Below are 7,473 nucleotides of genomic sequence, written 5' to 3'. Positions count from 1 at the left end.
AAAACAAGAAACAATTTTGTCAACGGTAGTAATAAAGCATATGTGTTATGTATAAGATATCCTATAAGTTGCAAGCCTCATGCATAGTATACTAATAGTGCTCGCACCTTGTCCTAATTAGCTTGGATTAACACGGATTATCATTGCATAGCATATGTTTCAACCAAGTGTCACAAAGGGGTACCTCTATGCCGCCTCGTACAAAGGTCTAAGGAGAAATCTCGCATTGGATTTCTCGCTTTTGATTATTCTCAACTTAGACATCCATACCGGGACAACATAGACAACAGATAATGGACTCCTCTTTAATGCATAAGCATTCAACAACAGCTTAATATTCTCATAAGAGATTGAGGATTATTGTCCAAACTGAAACTTCCACCATGAATCATGGCTTTAGTTAGCGGCCCAATGTTCTTCTCTAACAGTACGCATACTCAAACCATTTGATCATGAAAATCGCCCTTACTTCAGACAAGACGAACATGCATAGCAAATCACATGATATTCAACAAAGGTAAAAGAGTTGATGGCGTCCCCAGAAACATGGTTATCGCTCAACAAGCAACTTATTAAGAAATAAGACACATAAGTACATATTCTTCACCACAATAGTTTTTAAGGCTATTTTTCCCATGAGCTATATATTGTAAAGGCAAAGAACATAAATTTTTAAAGGTAGCACTCAAGTAATTTACTTGGAATGGCGGCGAAATACCATGTGGTAGGTAGGTATGGTGGACACAAATGGCATGGTTATTGGCTCAAGGATTTGGATGCACGAGAAGAATTCCTCTCAATACAAGGCTAGGCTAGCAAGGTTGTTTGAAGCAAACTCAAGTATAAAAGGTGCAGCAAAGCTCACATATGAACATATTGTAACTATTATAAGACTTTACATTGTCTCCTTGTTGTTCAAACACCTTAACCGTGAAAATATCTAGACTCTAGAGATTAATCATGCAAACCAAATTTTAACAAGCTCTATGTAGTTATTCATTAATGAGTACAAGGTACATGATACAAGAGCTTAGACATGATCTATATGAGCACAACAATTGCCAAGTATCACATTATTCAAGACATTAAACCATTTACCACATGCGGCATTTTCCGTTTCCAACCATAACAATGAATGAAGTAGTTCAACTTTTGCAATGAACATTAAAGATAAAGCTAAGAACATATTTGTTCATACGAAACATCGGAGCGTGTCTCTCTCCAAAACAAATAATGCTAGGATCCGATTTTATTCAAACAAAAACAAAAACAAAAACAAACAGACGCTCCAAGTAAAGCACATAAGATGTGACGGAATAAAAATATAGTTTCACTAGAGGAAACTGATAAGTTGTCGATGAAGAAGGGATGCCTTGGGCATCCCCAAGCTTAGACGCTTGAGTCTTCTTAAAATATGCATGGATGAACCACGGGGGCATCCCCAAGCTTTGACTTTTCACTCTTCTTGATCATATTGTATCATCCCCCTCTCTTGACCCTTGAAAACTTCCTCCACACCAAACTCGAAACAAACTCATTAGAGGGTCAGTGCATAATTCATATATTCATAGGTGACATAATCATTCTTAACACTTCTGGACATTGCACAAAGCTACTGAAAGTTAATGGAACAAAGAAATCCATCAAACATAGCAAAACAGGCAATGCGAAATAAAAGGCAGAATCTGTCAAAACAGAACGATCCGTAAAGACGAATTTTTAAGAGGCACCAGACTTGCTCAGATGAAAATGCCCAAATTGAATGAAAGTTGCGTACATATCTGAGGATCACGCACGTAAATTGGCAGATTTTTTTAAATTTTCTACAGAATCTACTGCTCAAATTCGTGACAGAAAGAAATCTGTTCCTGCGCAGTAATCCAAATCTTGTATTGGCTTTACTATCAAAGACTTTACTTGGCACAACAATGCAATAAAATAAAGATAAGGAGAGGTTGCTACAGTAATAACAACTTCCAAGACTCAAATATAAAATAAAGTGCAGAAGTAAAATAATGGGTTGTCTCCCATAAGCGCTTTTCTTTAACGCCTTTCAGCTAGGCGCAGAAAGTGTGTATCAAGTATTATCGAGAGATGAAGCATCAACATATGTGTTGGGAGTTTTCTCAACTATGCATTTTATCTTATCTATGTGAGTTTCAGAGGCTCCCTTTTCATTATTCTTAGGCCTTCTATCCTCGTCAAACAAATTTTCAGGAACAAGCCAACCATAGTTATTTTCTAGAGCGTCATTCATTCCTAGGAGCTTACAAGGTATTGTTGTCTTAATCTCCCCACCATCATTAATATTATTAGTGTACCTTATTCTCTCCATGTCCATCTTTTCAAGGGTACTAGCAAAGTTGGTATAAGAGCCAAGCATCTTATATTTAATAAAGACATTTCTAGCCTCTCTTGCTATACCACCAAATTCTTTAAGAAGGGTTTCTAAGATAAAATCTTTCTTTTCCCCTTCCTCCATATCACAGAGTGTAAGAAACATGTGTTGAATTATAGGATTGAGATTAACAAATTTAGTTTCCAACATGTGTACTAAAGAAGCAACAACAATTTCATAAGTAGGAGCAAGTTCTACCAAGTGTCTATCTTCAAAATCTTCAATTCGTACTAACATGAGTGAAAAAATATTCTATATTATCTCTCCCAATGATAGACCCTCGTCCTACCGGTATGTCTTTTAGGGTGAACTTAGGAGGAAACATGATGAAATAAACTAAAGGTAAATAAAGTAAATGGAAGTAACTAATTTTTTTGTGTTTTCAATATAGAGAACAAGACAGTAAATAAAGTAAAACTAGCAACTAATTTTTTGTGTGTTTTTGATATAAGAGCAAACAAAGCAGTAAATAAAATAAAACAAAGCAAGACAAAAACAAAGTAAAGAGATTGGATGTGGAAGACTCCCTTGCAGCGTGTCTTGATCTCCCCGGCAACGGCGCCAGAAAAAGAACTGTTGACGTGGGAGTTGAAAATCTTTGTGCTGTAACTTTTCTTCGTTCCCCGGCAACGGCGCCAGAAAAAGAGCTTGATGAGTGCAGTCGACACGTCCATTGGGAACCCCAAGAGGAAGGTGTGATGCGTACAGTAGCAAGTTTTCCCTCAGAAAGAAACCAAGGTTTATCGAACCAGTAGGAGCCAAGAAGCACGTTGAAGGTTGATGGTGGCGGAGTGTAGTGCGGCGCAACACCGGGATTCCGGCACCAACGTGAAACCCGCACAACACAATCAAAGTACTTTGCCCCAACGTAACGAGTGAGGTTGTCAATCTCACCGGCTTGCTGTAAACAAAGGATTAAACGTATTGTGTGGAAGATGATGATTGTTTGCGAAGAACAAGTAAAGAACAATTGCGATAGATTGTATTTCGATGTAAAGAATAGGACCGGGGTCCACAGTTCACTAGTGGTGTCTCTCCCATAAGATAAGCGAGATGTTGGCTGAACAAATTACAGCTTGGGCAATTGACAAATAAAGAAGGCATAACAATGCACATACATATATCATGATGAGTACTATGAGATTTAATCAGGGCATTACGACAAAGTACATAGACCGCTATCCGAAGCATGCATCTATGCCTAAAAAGTCCACCTTCGAGGTTATCATCCGAACCCCTTCCAGATATTAAGTTGCAAACAACGAGACAATTGCATTAAGTATGGTGCGTAATGTAATCAACACAAATATCCTTAGACAAAGCATCGATGTTTTATCCCTAGTGGCAACAAGCACATCCACAACCTTAGAACTTTCCATCATTGTCCCGCATTTAATGGAGGCATGAACCCACTATCGAGCATAAATACTCCCTCTTGGAGTCACAAGTATCAACTTGGCTAGAGCCTCTACTAGCAACGAGAGAGCATGCAAGAACATAAATAACATATATGATAGATTGATAATCAACTTGACATAGTATTCAATATTCATCGGATCCCAACAAACACAACATGAAGGATTACAAATAGATGATCTTGATCATGATAGGCAGCTCACAAGATCTAACATGATAGCACAATGAGGAGAAGACAACCATCTAGCTACTGCTATGGACCCATAGTCCAGGGGTGGACTACTCACACATCGATCCGGAGGCGATCATGGCGATGAAGAGACCTCCGGGAGATGATTCCCCTCTCCGGCAGGGTGCCGGAGGCGATCTCCTGAATCCCCCGAGATGGGATTGGCGGCGGCGTCGTCTCTGGAAGGTTTTCCGTATCGTGGCTCTCGGTACTGGGGGTTTCGCGATGAAGACTTTAAGTAGGCGGAAGGGCAGGTCAAGGAGCGTCACGAGGGCCCCACACAACAGGGTCGCGCGGGCCCCCTGTTGGCCGCGCCGCCCTACTGTGGCGGCGCCCCGTGGCCCCACTTCGTTTCCTCTCCGGTCTTCCGGAAGCTTCGTGCAAAAATAGGACCCCGGGCGTTGATTTCGTCCAATTCCGAGAATATTTCCTTACTAGGATTTCTGAAACCAAAAATAGCGAGAAACGAATCGGCTCTTCGGCATCTCGTCAATAGGTTAGTGCCGGAAAATGCATAAATATGACATATAATGTGTATAAAACATGTGAGTATCATCATAAAAGTAGCATGGAACATAAGAAATTATAGATACGTTTGGCACGTATCAAAGGATTAACATCACATGCAGTTCATATGTGATATGATATGGCCCTTTTGTGTTTGCGCCTTTGATCTTCATCTCCAAAGCACGGACATGATCTCCATCATCAACGGGCATGATCTCCATCATCATCGGCGTAGCGTCAAGGTCAATGGTGCCGTCTTCATGATTGTTCTCCCATGTAGCAACTATTACAACTTCTTTGAAATACTACTCAACATGAAATTTGAACACAACCATAAGGCTCTCGCCGGTTGCCACAATACAATAATGATCATCTCATACATATTCATCATCACATTATGGCCATATCACATCACCAAACCCTGCAAAAACAAGTTAGACGTCTCTAATTTGGTTTGCATATTTTACGTGGTTTAGGGTTTTCGAGTAAGATCTAATCTACCTACGAACATGAACCACAACGGTGATACTAGTGTTGTCAATAGAAGAGTAAATTGAATCTTCACTATAGTAGGAGAGATAGACACCCGCAAAGCCACTTATGCAATACAAGTTGCATGTCGAGCGTGGAGCAAATCTCATGAACACGGTCATGTAAAGTTAGCTCGAGCCGCTTCATCCCACTATGCCACAAAGATGCAAAGTACTCAAACTAAAGACAACATAAGCATCAACGCCCACAAAACCATTTTGTTCTACTCGTGCAACCATCTATGCATAGACACGGCTCTGATACCACTTAAGGGATTCGTAGCACAGAAAACAAAAAATTTCCTACCGCGAGAATGCAACCCAAGCCAAGATGCAATCTAGAAGACGGTAGCAACGAGGGGATGAACGAGACTAACCCTTGAAGATTTCCAAAGCCTACAAGAGGAGGCTCTCGTTGCTGCGGTAGACGTTCACTTGCCGCTTTCAAAAGCGCGTAGAAGATCTTGACGGTGCCACAATTGGGCAGCACCTCTGTACTCGGTCACACGTTCGGTGTTGATGAAGACGACGTCCTTCTCCCCGTTCCAGCGAGCAGCGGAAGTAGTAGCTCCTCCTTGAATCCGGCAACACGACGGCATGGTGGCGGTGGCGATGGAGAACTCCGGCGGAGCTTCGCTAAGCGTTGCGGGAGAGGTGGAGGAGTGGGGCGGCTAGGGTTTGGGAGAGGGAGAGGTGGCCGGCCACTATGAGGGGTGCGGCCACAATGGCTTTGGTGTGGCCGCCCCCCTCCCCTTGCTCCTCATTATATAGGTGGAACCCCCAAGTGTTGGACTACAAGTCTTCGAATAAGACCCCAACCAAAACCTTCCATGTTGTAGGGAAACCTACCCAAGGTGGGATTCCCACCTCAAGTGGGACTCCCACCCTTCCATGAGGGGGGTGGCCGGCCACCTTAGGTGGAGTCCACCTGGGACTCCACCCCTCTATAGGGTTGGCCGGCCATGGGTGGTGGAGTCCCTCCGGGACTCCGCCTTCCAAAGTGATTTCTTCCGGACTTTTCTAGAACCTTCTAGAACCTTCCATAAATGCTCCGGGTCATTTCCAAACTTGGAATATGACTTCCTATATATGAATCTTATTCTCCGGACCATTCCGGAACTCCTCGTGATGTCCGGGATCCCATCCGAGACTTCGAACAATACTTCGAACTCCATTCCATATTCAAGTTCTACTATTACAACATCAAACCTTAAGTGTGTCACCCTACGGTTCGCGAACTATGTGGACATGGTTGAGAACTCTCTCCGACCAATAACCAATAGCGGGATCTGGAGATCCATAATGGATCCCACATATTCAACGATGACTTAGTGATCGAATGAACCATTCACATACGATACCAATTCCCTTTGTCACGCGATATTTTACTTGTCCGAGGTTTGATCATCGTATCTCTCTATACCTTGTTCAACCTCATCTCCTGACAAGTACTCTTTACTCGTAGCGTGGTATGTGGTCTCTTATGAACTATTCATATGCTTGCAAGCTATTTAGATGACATTCCACCGAGAGGGCCCAGAGTATATCTATCCGTCATCGGGATGGACAAATCCCACTGTTGATCCATATGCCTCAACTCATACTTTCCGGATACTTAATCCCACCTTTATAACCACCCATTTACGCAGTGGCGTTTGATGTAATCAAAGTACCTTTCCGGTATAAGTGATTTACATGATCTCATGGTCGAAAGGACTAGGTAACTATGTATCGAAAGCTTATAGCAAATAACTTAATGACGTGATCTTATGCTACGCTTAATTGGGTGTGTCCATTACATCATTCATATAATGATATAACCTTGTTATTAATAACATCCAATGTTCATGATTATGAAACTAATCATCTATTAATCAACAAGCTAGTTAAGAGGCTCACTATGGACTCATTGTTGTTTACATAACACACATGTATCAATGTTTCGGTTAATACAATTATAGCATGGTATATAAACATTTATCATAAACATAAAGATATATAATAACCACTTTTATTATTGCCTCTTGGGCATATCTCCAACACTATCGACTCGTGCTTGCGTTGTTATGTCTCTCGCGTCACCTGTCCTTGGAGGATCTTGCGTTACCACGGCGGGTCGGGGACTATTTCGCCTTGGGGCACCTTCGGGTGGTGCGCTTGTACTTGCGAATGCTGTTCCCATGGATCCAACGCCTGCCATAGCCATGTTGTATAACGCTTCTCTTGGGTCTCCAGGAGGTGGCCTGGATAACAATATATAAGCCTGAGTCGCCATATATCCGGCTTCCGGTGTTTTGGGGATGATATTTCCTCTTGTATCTATCGACATAAAGGACATGTCGAGGTTCTGGATCAGATGCTCCCGCCCGCCTTCGAGTATATGCGCCAATCGA

At 42.1% G+C, this 7,473-nt stretch overlaps 1 pseudogene; it reads right to left on the bottom strand.

Annotated features, from left to right (window-relative positions):
- Positions 1 to 7,183: 7,183 nt before the first annotated feature.
- Positions 7,184 to 7,473, bottom strand: part of LOC124697616 — a 4,545-nt pseudogene continuing 4,255 nt past the window's right edge.

This window comes from Lolium rigidum, chromosome 3 (assembly GCF_022539505.1).
Source record: "Lolium rigidum isolate FL_2022 chromosome 3, APGP_CSIRO_Lrig_0.1, whole genome shotgun sequence".
NCBI lineage: Eukaryota > Viridiplantae > Streptophyta > Magnoliopsida > Poales > Poaceae > Lolium > Lolium rigidum.
Note: the sequence above shows the minus strand (reverse complement) of the source record. Positions and strands in the feature narration are given on the sequence as shown.